The sequence below is a fragment of the Lithobates pipiens genome, unplaced genomic scaffold, assembly GCF_037356315.1.
Source record: "Lithobates pipiens isolate NorthernLeopardFrog02 unplaced genomic scaffold, aLitPip1_a1.2 Scaffold_10, whole genome shotgun sequence".
NCBI lineage: Eukaryota > Metazoa > Chordata > Amphibia > Anura > Ranidae > Lithobates > Lithobates pipiens.
In genome coordinates, this window is record NW_027507686.1 from 212,629,187 (window position 1) to 212,642,850 (window position 13,664).

Below are 13,664 nucleotides of genomic sequence, written 5' to 3' on the forward strand. Positions count from 1 at the left end.
ACCCAGCTATCCAACACCTGTCCCTTTCTTAAACAGCCCAATCATTGGCTGGATAGTTGCCGGGTCCCGCCCACCCCGTGTCCCGACCACCTCCGACATCACTCTGAATTTGTCAGCTCCTCTCTTTCTCCATACAGTTTCACACACCGCAGTGCTGCAGAGAGCATTCAGTTACACTATCTGCTGTGAAACCCACCATTGCCATCCAGTGCCATCTGCCAATCCCAACCAGTGACACATGCCAATTAGTGCCACCTGCCAGTGCCAACCATTGCCACCTGCCAGTGCCAACCAGTTCCACCTCAGTGCTGCCCAGTGCCACCTTTCAGTGCTGCCCATCAGTGTCACCTGTCAGTGCCACATGTTAGTGCTGCCTATCAGTGCCCATCAGTGCCACCTCAGTGTTGCCTATAAGTGCCACCTATCAGTCCCCATCAGTAGCACATCAGTGCTTCCTGTCAGTGCCCATCAGTTCCAACCTCAAAGCCACCTCATCAGTGCAGCTCATCAGTGCTCATCAGTGCCATCTCATCAGTGCCCAAGGAGTCGCTTCATCCTAATGCAGCGTCAAGCTTTCCAGGGCGCTTCAGACAATTACTACCGAAAAGGGGTCGCCTCATCCTGATGCAGCGTCAAGCTTTCCAGGTTGGCGCTCCAGACAATTACTACCGAAAAGGGGTCGCCTCATCCTGATGCAGCGTCAAGCTTTCCAGGTTGGCGCTCCAGACAATTACTACCGAAAAGGGGTCGCCTCATCCTGATGCAGCGTCAAGCTTTCCAGGTTGGCGCTCCAGACAATTACTACCGAAAAGGGGTCGCCTCATCCTGATGCAGCGTCAAGCTTTCCAGGTTGGCACTCCAGACAATTACTACCGAAAAGGGGTCCCTTCATTCTGATGAAGTTGAGGATTCCAGACCAGACTACAAAATGTAGTTACAAACTCAACATATAAACAGCAAAACGCTTTTTTTTTTAATCTTACAAAGATGGAGAGGGATTGTTGGGTATAAGGGGTGGAGGAGGCCGGATTTTTTTTTCCCACTAAACAATATCCTTATTTTTCATTAAAAATTCATACACATCCATTAGTTAATGGTCCTCCTACACCCCTTCTTTTTCCCCTCATGTCTGTTTCGAATGAGCAGTGCACGTTAGTTGCAGTCATGTACATTGCTCTATGAACACTACCCAGAGCCCAGAGCCCAAAGATTATAGGCCAAATCTTATAGCCCAAAGCCCATAGCATAAAGTCTAAAGCCCATTGCCCTTTTCAGGAAGTTGGATGATAAAATAAATGAAGGGACCGGAGTTTAGTGTCACTTCTTTACCAAAGTACACAAAAGAAGTGTGATTGGGCGGTTAATTGAGGAGAAGAAAGCCCACAGTCCAAAAGCCCATAGCTACTTTTTTGGGTTAAGAACACATACTTAAATTGAATATATACTTTTAAACCAGAGTTTACTATATGAGTAGTGTGTGACAGGTCCTCTTTATGGACCCCACATCTCTCCTCCAGGCTGGAAAGACTGAGATCGTTAAAAATAAAAAAATAAAATGAACGCTCTCGGCTTTGTTTACATCCGCCAGTCCGGACGTGACATAACGTCATAAATCTCTACGGTAAACTTCCGTTATTGACCGATTCTTTCTCTGGGTCGCCAATTGTACAGGCAAGCCCACGAAGAGCACCGGAGAGTGGCGGGGGGGGGCATCCCCTCCCGCCGCCTGTAAGAACGGTCAAGCGGCTGAGCTGTTGGGATTGTTCTTACGGTGCGCAGTGTCGCTGGCCGAAAAAATACAATACAGGCATCATTCAGATATCCCCCTCAAAGTCTATGATGTCATATCACATACTTTGGACATGAAGTGGTTAAACTACCGGACCTCTCCCTTTCCCCTCACTTCTGTTTAAAAAAAAAATGTAAAAATGCAAAAAAAATTTTTTTAGTAAACATAGATAAGATAGTGATATGATAAGACAGTATGTATGATTTTTGTTCTTGTATAGATTTTTATAGATAAGATGGATATTATTAAGTCAATGTACTTGTAAATTATTTGTCATGAAATTGTTTCTTATGTGCGTTTCCGATTCCTCGTCACATCCTCTGTTAACTCTCAAACCCCTCCCTTTCCCCTCACCTCTGTTTGAAAAATAAAAAAAATTAAAAAATTATATATATATATATATATATATATATATATATATATATATATATATATATATATATATATATATATATATATATATTTTTTTTTTTGTAAATAGAGATAGGATAGTGATATGATAAAATAGTATGTATGTTTTTGGTCTTGTTTTAAAAAAAAAAATCTAATATAAAGATAGACATTTTAGTTAACGTCCTTGTAAACTATTTGTCATGGAATTGTCTCTGTATGTTTGTGCCTCCCTCTGTCATTCTCCATTAATTCCCAAACCTCTCCTTTAGCTCACAGTCCAAAGCCCACAGCCCATATCCCATATCCCAAAACCTGCAGCCCAAAGCCCAGTAGAGGTCCATCCATAGGGGGCGCCCAGGCACTGCCCACACCCCTCCCATGTAGTAAAAAAAAAAAATACAAAAAAAAAGATTTTTTAAACATGTCCCTTTAAGAATTTTTTTTTTTTAAATTTCCCTCCCAATGTGCACTGGAGCCGGGCACAGTGCAATATAGGAAGCGCCACGTCTATGCAATCACAAGATTGCAGACGAGGCGCTTCATTTGGCCAAAAAAAGAGCGCTCTGCGGCGCAGCCGATCGCGCCACAGCTTCCGGCACGATCGACTGACCGAGCAAGTGCATAGACTTGCACATGAGTGAGCGGTGGGCGGTGCTTCCGACGTCACTCAAGGAAGTGACGTTGGCACAGCACTTCTCTGTTCTGCCCGCCTGAGAGGTAAGGGGCTGCCGCATGGCAGCTTAGAAATTCTTGATTATTCATTCATTGTTAACCATCATTTACTTAGCAGGTACGCCATTCAGTTGCAGCGCGGATTTATTTATCTTGACAGCGTCAGCGTTTGCTCCCACGATACATAAAGCCGTGACTCCAGCGCTGTAGGAGGTGATTTCACCACCACAGTTAAACAACAACAAAAAAGAGCATATATGCCAAAGCATGGGGGCAGCAGGGGTGGAGGATCAATTTGCTCCTAACTTTTGGGGCGGATGCCCCCATGCTTCGGCGTATATAAATGGTGCGCGTATGCCCATCATTATGTGCGATTTGCATGTTGTAGATATGTGCGATTTACAGGTTGTAAATATGTGCAATTTGCATGCTGTAGATATGTGCGATTTTAAGGTTGTAGATATGTGCGATTTACAGAATGCAGATGTGTGCGATTTACAGAATGCAGATATATCCTATTTACAGGTTGTAGATATGTGCGATTTGCATGTTGTAGATATGTGCAATTTACAGGTTGTAGATATGTGCGATTTACAGAATGTGATTTACAGAATGCAGATATGTGCTTTTTACAGGTTGTAGATATGTGCGATTTGCATGTTGTAGATATGTGCGCTTTACAGGTTGTAGATATGTGCGATTTGCATGTTGTAGATATGTGCGCTTTACAGGTTGTAGATATGTGCGATTTGCATGTTGTAGATATGTGCAATTTACAGGTTGTAGATATGTGCGATTTACAGAATGCGATTTACAGAATGCAGATATGTGAGATTTGCATGTTGTAGATATGTGCAATTTGCATGTTGTAGATATGTGCGATTTACAGAAAGCGATTTACAGAATGCAGATATGTGCGATTGGCATGTTGTAGATATGTGCAATTTACAGGTTGTAGATATGTGCGATTTACAGAATGCAGATATGTGCTTTTTACAGGTTGTAGATATGTGCGATTTGCATGTTGTAGATATGTGCAATTTACAGGTTGTAGATGTGTGCAATTTACAGAATGTGATTTACAGAATGGAGATATGTGCTATTTACAGGTTGTAGATATATGCGATTTGCATGTTGTAGATATGTGCAATTTACAGGTTGTAGATATATGCGATTTGCATGTTGTAGATATTTGTGATTTACAGGTTGTAGATATGTGCGATTTGTATGTTGTAGATATGTGCGATTTACAGAATGCAGATGTGCAATTTACAGAATGCAGATGTGTGATTTACAGAATGCAGATATGTGTGATTTACAGAATGCGATTTACAGAATGCAGATATGTGCTGCTTACAGGTTGTAGATATGTGTAATTTACAGGTTGTAGATAAGTGCGATTTGCATTTTAACCATCATTTGCTTAGCAGGCACGCCATTCAGTTGCAGCACGGATTTATTTATCTTGACTACAACAGCGTTTGCTCCCACAATACATAAAGCCGTGACTCCAGCGCTGTTGGAGGTGATTTCACCACCACAGTTAAACAACGAAAAAAAAGAGTATATATGCCAAAGCAAAGGGGCGGAGGAGCAATTTGCTCCTAAATTTTGGGGCGGATGCCCCCATGCTTCGGCATATATAAATGGTGCACGTATGCCCATCATTAGAAGTGGGTGGATGAGGGAGGTATCTAATGGTGGGCATGCCCACCGATCAATCTCTTTTTTTCATTCAGCCCACAGGATGCATGAGAAAAAAAAGAGATTACAATAAATGCCCAACAAGGACCAGCAACATACTGGTATGTTGCTGGACTGAGTGGTTATACCAGAATGATGCCTGAAGGTTTAGGTATCATCCTGTTCAGGCAGCGGTTGGCTTTCATGTAAAAGCAATCCTAAGGGCTAATTAGCCTCTAGACTGCTTTTACAAGCAGTGGGAGGGAATGCCCCCCCACCATCTTCCATGTTCTTCTCTGGCTCTCCTATCCCAACAGGGAGCCTGAGAATGCAGCTGGTGATTCGGCCAGCTGACTATAGAGCTCATCAGAGATCAGAATGGCTCCAATCATCTCTATGGTCTAAGAAACCGGAAGCTACGAGCATTTCATGACTTAGATTTCGCCGAATGTAAACAGCGCCATTAGGAAATTGGGAAAGCATTTCATCACACTGATCTTGGTGTTGTCAGATGCTTTGAGGGCAGAGGAGAGATCTAGGGTCTAATAAAACCCATTTAAAAAAAAAAAAAAGCACCTCTGCCCCCCCCCCCCCCCCCGCTCTCGCGCAAATGCAAGCATTGGTCTGGCGTCAAATGTAAACAGCAATTGCACCATGTGAGGCATCGCCGCGAAGGTCAGATCGAGGGCAGTAAATTTAGAAGTAGACCTCCCATGTAAATTTAAAGTGGTACCCTGTAAAGGCTTTTAAAGGCTTTTAAAAATGTATGTAGTTTGACGCCATTGCATGTTTGTGCTTAATTTTAAAGCAGGTCGGGTTTCGTATCCATGTACTCAGCCAAAGATCATCTTTTTTATTTCATCAAACATTTGGTCAATTTAGTGTGTTTTAGCGCATTCAAATTTTAAAAGTGTGTTTATTCCCCCAAAAAAATGCGTTTGAAAAATCGCTTCCCAAATACTGTGTGAAAAAAATAAATAAAATATGAAACACCCACCATTTTAATCTGCAGGGCCTTTGCTTTAAAAAATATATAATGTTTGGGGATTCAAAGTCATTTTCTTGCGAAAAATTTTTTTTTTCATGTAGACAAAAAGTGTCAGAAAGGGCTTTGTCTTCAAGTGGTTAGAAGAGTGGGTGATGTGCGACATAAGCTTCTAAATGTTGTGCATAAAATGCCAGGATAGTTCAAAACCCCCTCAAATGATCCCATTTTGGAAAGTAGACACCCCAATGACCCATTTGCTGAGAGGTATGGTGAGCATTTTGCAGACCATTTTTTTTGTGCCATCTTGGCATTTTATGGCCTTCGAAACTGAGATAGGTAGTGAGGAGTGAAATCAAAAATGTAAACCCTTAGAAAGCCTGCAGGCGGTGATTGGTTTTTGCATGCCCAGTATGTGGCTAGGCTAGATATGTGCAATTTACAGTTTGTAGATATGTGCAATTTACAGAATGGAGATATGTGCTATTTACAGGTTTGTAGATATATGCGATTTGCATGTTGTAGATATGTGCGATTTGCATGTTAACCATCATTTGCTTAGCAGGTACGCCATTCAGTTGCAGCACGGATTTATTTATCTTGACTACAACAGCGTTTGCTCCCACGATACATAAAGCCGTGACTCCATCACTGTAGGAGGTGATTTCGCCACCACAGTTAAACAACGAAAAAAAAGAGCATATATGCCAAAGCATGGGGGCAGCAGGGGCGGAGGAGCGATTTGCTCCTAAATTTTGGGGCGGATGCCCCCATGCTTCGGCATATATAAATGGTGCACGTATGCCCATCATTAGAAGTGGGTGGATGAGGGAGGTATCTAATGGTGGGCATACCCACCGATCAATCTCTTTTTTTCATTCAGCCCACAGGATGCATGAGAAAAAAAAGAGATTACAATATATGCCCAACAAGGACCAGTAACGTACTGGTATGTTGCTGGACTGAGTGGTTATACCAGAATGATGCCTGCAGGTTTAGGTATCATCCTGTTCAGGCAGCGGTCGGCTTTCATGTAAAAGCAATCCTAAGGGCTAATTAGCCTCTAGACTGCTTTTACAAGCAGTGGGAGGGAATGCCCCCCCACCATCTTCCATGTTCTTCTCTGGCTCTCCTATCCCAACAGGGAGCCTGAGAATGCAGCTGGTGATTCGGCCAGCTGACTATAGAGCTCATCAGAGATCAGAATGGCTCCAATCATCTCTATGGTCTAAGAAACCGGAAGCTATGAGCATTTCATGACTTAGATTTCGCCGAATGTAAACAGCGCCATTAGGAAATTGGGAAAGCATTTCATCACACCGATCTTGGTGTTGTCAGATGCTTTGAGGGCAGAGGAGAGATCTAGGGTCTAATAAAACCCATTTTAAAAAAAAAAAAGCACCTCTGTCCCACCCCCCCCCGCTCTCGCGCAAATGCAAGCATCGGTCTGGCGTCAAATGTAAACAGCAATTGCACCATGTGAGGCATCGCCGCGAAGGTCAGATCGAGGGCAGTAAATTTAGAAGTAGACCTCCCATGTAAATTTAAAGTGGTACCCTGTAAAGGCTTTTAAAGGCTTTTAAAAATGTATGTAGTTTGACGCCATTGCATGTTTGTGCTTAATTTTAAAGCAGGTCGTGTTTCGTATCCATGTACTCAGCCAAAGATCATCTTTTTTATTTCATCAAACATTTGGTCAATTTAGTGTGTTTTAGCGCATTCAAATTTTAAAAGTGTGTTTATTCCCCCAAAAAAATGCGTTTGAAAAATCGCTTCGCAAATACTGTGTGAAAAAAATAAATAAAATATGAAACACCCACCATTTTAATCTGCAGGGCCTTTGCTTTAAAAAATATATAATGTTTGGGGATTCAAAGTCATTTTCTTGCGAAAAAATTTTTTTTTCATGTAGACAAAAAGTGTCAGAAAGGGCTTTGTCTTCAAGTGGTTAGAAGAGTGGGTGATGTGCGACATAAGCTTCTAAATGTTGTGCATAAAATGCCAGGATAGTTCAAAACCCCCTCAAATGATCCCATTTTGGAAAGTAGACACCCCAATGACCCATTTGCTGAGAGGTATGGTGAGCATTTTGCAGACCATTTTTTTTGTGCCATCTTGGCATTTTATGGCCTTCGAAACTGAGATAGGTAGTGAGGAGAGAAATCAAAAATGTAAACCCTTAGAAAGCCTGCAGGCGGTGATTGGTTTTTGCATGCCCAGTATGTGGCTAGGCTAGATATGTGCAATTTACAGTTTGTAGATATGTGCAATTTACAGAATGGAGATATGTGCTATTTACAGGTTTGTAGATATATGCGATTTGCATGTTGTAGATATGTGCGATTTGCATGTTAACCATCATTTGCTTAGCAGGTACGCCATTCAGTTGCAGCACGGATTTATTTATCTTGACTACAACAGCGTTTGCTCCCACGATACATAAAGCCGTGACTCCATCACTGTAGGAGGTGATTTCGCCACCACAGTTAAACAACGAAAAAAAAGAGCATATATGCCAAAGCATGGGGGCAGCAGGGGCGGAGGAGCGATTTGCTCCTAAATTTTGGGGCGGATGCCCCCATGCTTCGGCATATATAAATGGTGCACGTATGCCCATCATTAGAAGTGGGTGGATGAGGGAGGTATCTAATGGTGGGCATACCCACCGATCAATCTCTTTTTTTCATTCAGCCCACAGGATGCATGAGAAAAAAAAGAGATTACAATATATGCCCAACAAGGACCAGCAACGTACTGGTATGTTGCTGGACTGAGTGGTTATACCAGAATGATGCCTGCAGGTTTAGGTATCATCCTGTTCAGGCAGCGGTCGGCTTTCATGTAAAAGCAATCCTAAGGGCTAATTAGCCTCTAGACTGCTTTTACAAGCAGTGGGAGGGAATGCCCCCCCACCATCTTCCATGTTCTTCTCTGGCTCTCCTATCCCAACAGGGAGCCTGAGAATGCAGCTGGTGATTCGGCCAGCTGACTATAGAGCTCATCAGAGATCAGAATGGCTTCAATCATCTCTATGGTCTAAGAAACCGGAAGCTATGAGCATTTCATGACTTAGATTTCGCCGAATGTAAACAGCGCCATTAGGAAATTGGGAAAGCATTTCATCACACCGATCTTGGTGTTGTCAGATGCTTTGAGGGCAGAGGAGAGATCTAGGGTCTAATAAAACCCATTTAAAAAAAAAAAAGCACCTCTGTCCCCCCCCCCCCCCCCCGCTCTCGCGCAAATGCAAGCATCGGTCTGGCGTCAAATGTAAACAGCAATTGCACCATGTGAGGCATCGCCGCGAAGGTCAGATCGAGGGCAGTAAATTTAGAAGTAGACCTCCCATGTAAATTTAAAGTGGTACCCTGTAAAGGCTTTTAAAGGCTTTTAAAAATGTATGTAGTTTGACGCCATTGCATGTTTGTGCTTAATTTTAAAGCAGGTCGTGTTTCGTATCCATGTACTCAGCCAAAGATCATCTTTTTTATTTCATCAAACATTTGGTCAATTTAGTGTGTTTTAGCGCATTCAAATTTTAAAAGTGTGTTTATTCCCCCAAAAAAATGCGTTTGAAAAATCGCTTCGCAAATACTGTGTGAAAAAAATAAATAAAATATGAAACACCCACCATTTTAATCTGCAGGGCCTTTGCTTTAAAAAATATATAATGTTTGGGGATTCAAAGTCATTTTCTTGCGAAAAATTTTTTTTTTCATGTAGACAAAAAGTGTCAGAAAGGGCTTTGTCTTCAAGTGGTTAGAAGAGTGGGTGATGTGCGACATAAGCTTCTAAATGTTGTGCATAAAATGCCAGGATAGTTCAAAACCCCCTCAAATGATCCCATTTTGGAAAGTAGACACCCCAATGACCCATTTGCTGAGAGGTATGGTGAGCATTTTGCAGACCATTTTTTTGTGCCATCTTGGCATTTTATGGCCTTCAGGTAGTGAGGAGTGAAATCAAAAATGTACACCCTTAGAAAGGCTGAAGGCGGTGATTGGTTTTTGCGTGCCCCGTACGTGGCTAGGCTAGATATGTGCAATTTACAGTTTGTAGATATGTGCAATTTACAGAATGTGATTTACAGAATGGAGATATGTGCTATTTGCATGTTGTAGATATATGCGATTTGCATGTTGTAGATATGTGCGATTTAAAGGTTGTAGATATGTGCGATTTGCATGTTGTAGATATGTGTGATTTACAGGTTGTAGATATGTGCGATTTGCATGTTGTAGATATGTGCGATTTACATTTTGTAGATATGTGCGATTTGCAGAATGCAGATATGTGCGATTTACAAAATGCAATTTACAGAATGCAGATATGTGCTATTTACAGGTTGTAGATATGTGCGATTTGCATGTTGTAGATATGTGCAATTTACAGGTTGTAGATATGTGCGATTTACAGAATGCAGATGTGTGATTTACAGAATGCAGATATGTGCGATTTACAGAATTCAATTTACAGAATGCAGATATGTGTCATTTAAATGTTACATGTTGCAGAATGCAGATATGTGCGATTTACATGTTACAGAATGCAGATATGTGCAATTTACAGGTTGCAGAATGCTGTTATGTGCGATTTACAGAATGCAGGTATGTGTGATTTACAGGTTGCAGAATGCAGATATGTGTGATTTAGAGGTTGCAGAATACAGATATGTGTGATTTACAGGTTGCAGAATGCAAATATGTGCAATTTACAGGTTGCAGAAAAGGTGTCTGATGTGGTTATACACAAGATAGGCACAATTCATCTGCTTTAGTAGAGCCCTGTGTATAATGTGCAGCCTGGTATATGTTGATTTGATTTTGATAAGGGGTGTGGCTTGTGAGGAGTGGGAGGGGCCAGATCTGAAGGTGGCGGGGTCTTGCACCTCCCATCCTAAAACTTCACCAGCCGCCACTGCCAAAGCCCACAGCCCAAAACCCATTTCAGGAAGTTAGGAAGGTTCAAGAAGGTGTTTTATTGTTATTATATTTCATCCTGTTTGCTTTTCAGGTATGCAAATTTTTTTATACTTTACCGTTTACTGTTTTATGGTTAACCATCTTTTTGTTTTCAGGTGCTCCATTCAGTTGCAGCGCGGATTTATTTATCTTGACAGCAACAGTGTTTGCTCCCACGATACATAAAGCCGTGACTCCAGCGCTGTATAAGGTGATTTCACCACCACAGTTAAAAAAAAAAAGTATATATGCCGAAGCATGGGGGCAGCAGGGGTGGAGGAGTGATTTGCTCCTACTTTTTGGGGCGGATGCCAAATTGCTTCGGCATATATATATATTTAAGGCACAGATTGCGTTAAAAATGTTTTTTTTTATTATTTATTTTTTGTATTTGCTTTGCAGGTATGATATGTCTTACTGTTATACTGTAATGTTACTTTGTTTTATTGTTAACCATCATTTGCTTAGCAGGTACGCCATTCAGTTGCAGCGCGGATTTATTTATCTTGACAGCAACAGCGTTTGCTCCCACGATACATAAAGCCGTGACTCCAACGCTGTAGGAGGTGATTTCACCACCACAGTTAAACAACAAAAAAAAGAGTATATATGCCGAAGCATGGGGGCAGCAGGGGCGGAGGAGCGATTTGCTCCTAACTTTTGGGGCGGATGCCCCCATGCTTTGGCATATATAAATGGTGCACGTATGCCCATCATTAGAAGTGGGTGGATGAAGGGAGGTATTCTAATGGCATACCCACCAATCAATCTCTTTTTTTCGTTCAGCCAACAGGCTGCATGAAAAAAAAAGATTACAATATATGTCCAACAAGGACCAGCAACTTACTGGTATGTTGCTGGACTTTGGTTATACCAGAACGATGCCTGCAGGTTTAGGTATCATCTTGGTATCATTCTTTTCAGCCAGTGAATGGCTTTCATGTAAAAGCAATCCTTGCGGCTAATTAGCCTCTAGACTGCTTTTACAAGCAGTGGGAGGGAATGTCTCCCCTCCCGGATATAAACATTGCCATTGGGAAATTGGGAAAGCATTTTCACACTGAACTTGGTGTGGTCAGATGCTTTGAGGGCATTTTTTTCAAAAAAAGAGTACCTGTCACTACCTATTGCTATCATAGGGGATATTTACATTCCCTAAGATAACAATAAAAATGATAAAAAAAACAAAACTGGAAGGAACAGTTGAAAAATAAATTAAAAAAGCAAAATAAAAGCACCCCTGTCCCCCCCCTGCTCTTGTACAAAGGCGAACGCAAGCATCGGTCTGGCGTCATATGTAAACAGCAATTGCACCATGCATGTGAGGTATCACCACGAAGGTCAGATCGAGGGCAGTAATTTTAGCAGTAGATCTCCTCTGTAAAGGCTTTTAAAAATGTATGTAGTTTGTCGCCACTACGCGTTTGTACGCAATCAATCGCTCGGCTCTCAGCGGCTACCGCCGCCATTCTCGGTGAGGGAATCAGGAAGTGAAGCGTTGCGGCTTCACTTCCTATTTCCCTACTGTGCATGCGCAATTCACGCAGCGCAATAGGAATGGTCTGCGCTGTCTCTGGGACCCGTGTGTGTCCCAGCAGACAGCAGCCGGGACAGGAAGAAGCATAAACTCCTGTGGGAGTCTATGCCCAGAAGTGGGTGCAAATACCTGTCTTAGACAGGTATCTGTACCCCCCCCCTGAAAGGTGCCAAATGTGACACCGGAGGGGGGAGGGTTCCGATGAGCGGAAGTTCCACTTTAGGGTGGAACCCCGCTTTAAGGACCAGGCCTCATTTTCAGACTTGGTGTTTACACGTTTAAAATGTTTTTTTTTTCTAGAAAATTACTTAGAACCCCCAAACATTATTGTTTTTTTCTAACACCCCAGAGAATAAAATAGCGGTCATTGCAATACTTTTTATCACACCGTATTTGCGCAGCGGTCTTACAAGCGCAATTTTAAAAAAAAATATCAATTTTTTGAATAAGAAAATAAGGCCGCGTACACACGCGCGGACTGTTCGCCCAACCTTGTTCGTCAAACAGTTTGTCAAACAGTCCGCTCAAAATTTGCATGAACAGACTTGACTACACACGATGAACGAACAGTCCACTGAAACCGTGCGCGATGACGTGAACGGCACGTACGACGGGACTAGAAAACGACGTCCTATACACTGCAATGCAACCTTCAGCGTGTAAATCCTTTCTGAGTATGCGCGGAACTTAGTTTGACGAACAAGCCTACACACGAGCGGACTGTCCGCTCAAACCAAGTTTCAGCGGACAGTTTTACGGGATTTCCGAAAAACTTTGTTCGTCAGACTGTCCGCTGAAACTGTCCGCTGAAGCCCACACACGAGCGGACTGTCCGCTGAAATACTGTTCAGCGGACAAAGTTGAGCGAACAGTCTGCCCGTGTGTACGCGGCCTAAGACAACAGTAAAATTAGCCCAATTTTTTTTTAAATTGTGAAAGATAATGTTATGCCGAGTAAATTGATACCCAACATGTCACGCTTCAAAATTGCGACCGCTAATGGAATGGCGTCAAAATGTTACCCTCAAAAATCTCCATAAGCGACATTTAAAAAATTCTACAGGTTGCATGTTTTGCGTTACAAAGGAGGTCTATGGCTAGAATTATTGTTCTCGCTCTACCGATCGCGGCGATACCTCACATGTGTGGTTTGACTACTGTTTTCATATGCGGGCACTACTCACGTATGCATTCACTTCTGCGCGCGAGCTCGTCGGGACAGGGTGTTTTAAAAATGATTTTTTTTCTTATTTATTTTACTTGATTTTTTTTATTTTTACAGTGGTTTAAAAAAAATAGATCACTTTTATTCCTATTACAAGGAATATAAACACCCCTTGTAATAGAAAAAAGAATGACAGGTGCTCTTAAATATGAGATCTGGGGTCAAAAAGTCCTCAGATCTCATATCTGGACTTAAAAAAAAAAATGGCATTTGAAAAAATGATATTGAACAAAATGTACCTTTAAGAGTTATGGGCGGAAGTGACGTTTTGATGTCGCTTCCGACCTCCTATGGTATAACGATGAGAGGGGGCCATCTTAGCCCCCCTTTTCTCCATACCCAGCAGCAAGAAGGATCCGATTGCCTCCGCCCCTACCGACGGCTCCAGTAAGCGACGGAGGGTGCGGGGGAGTGGGGGT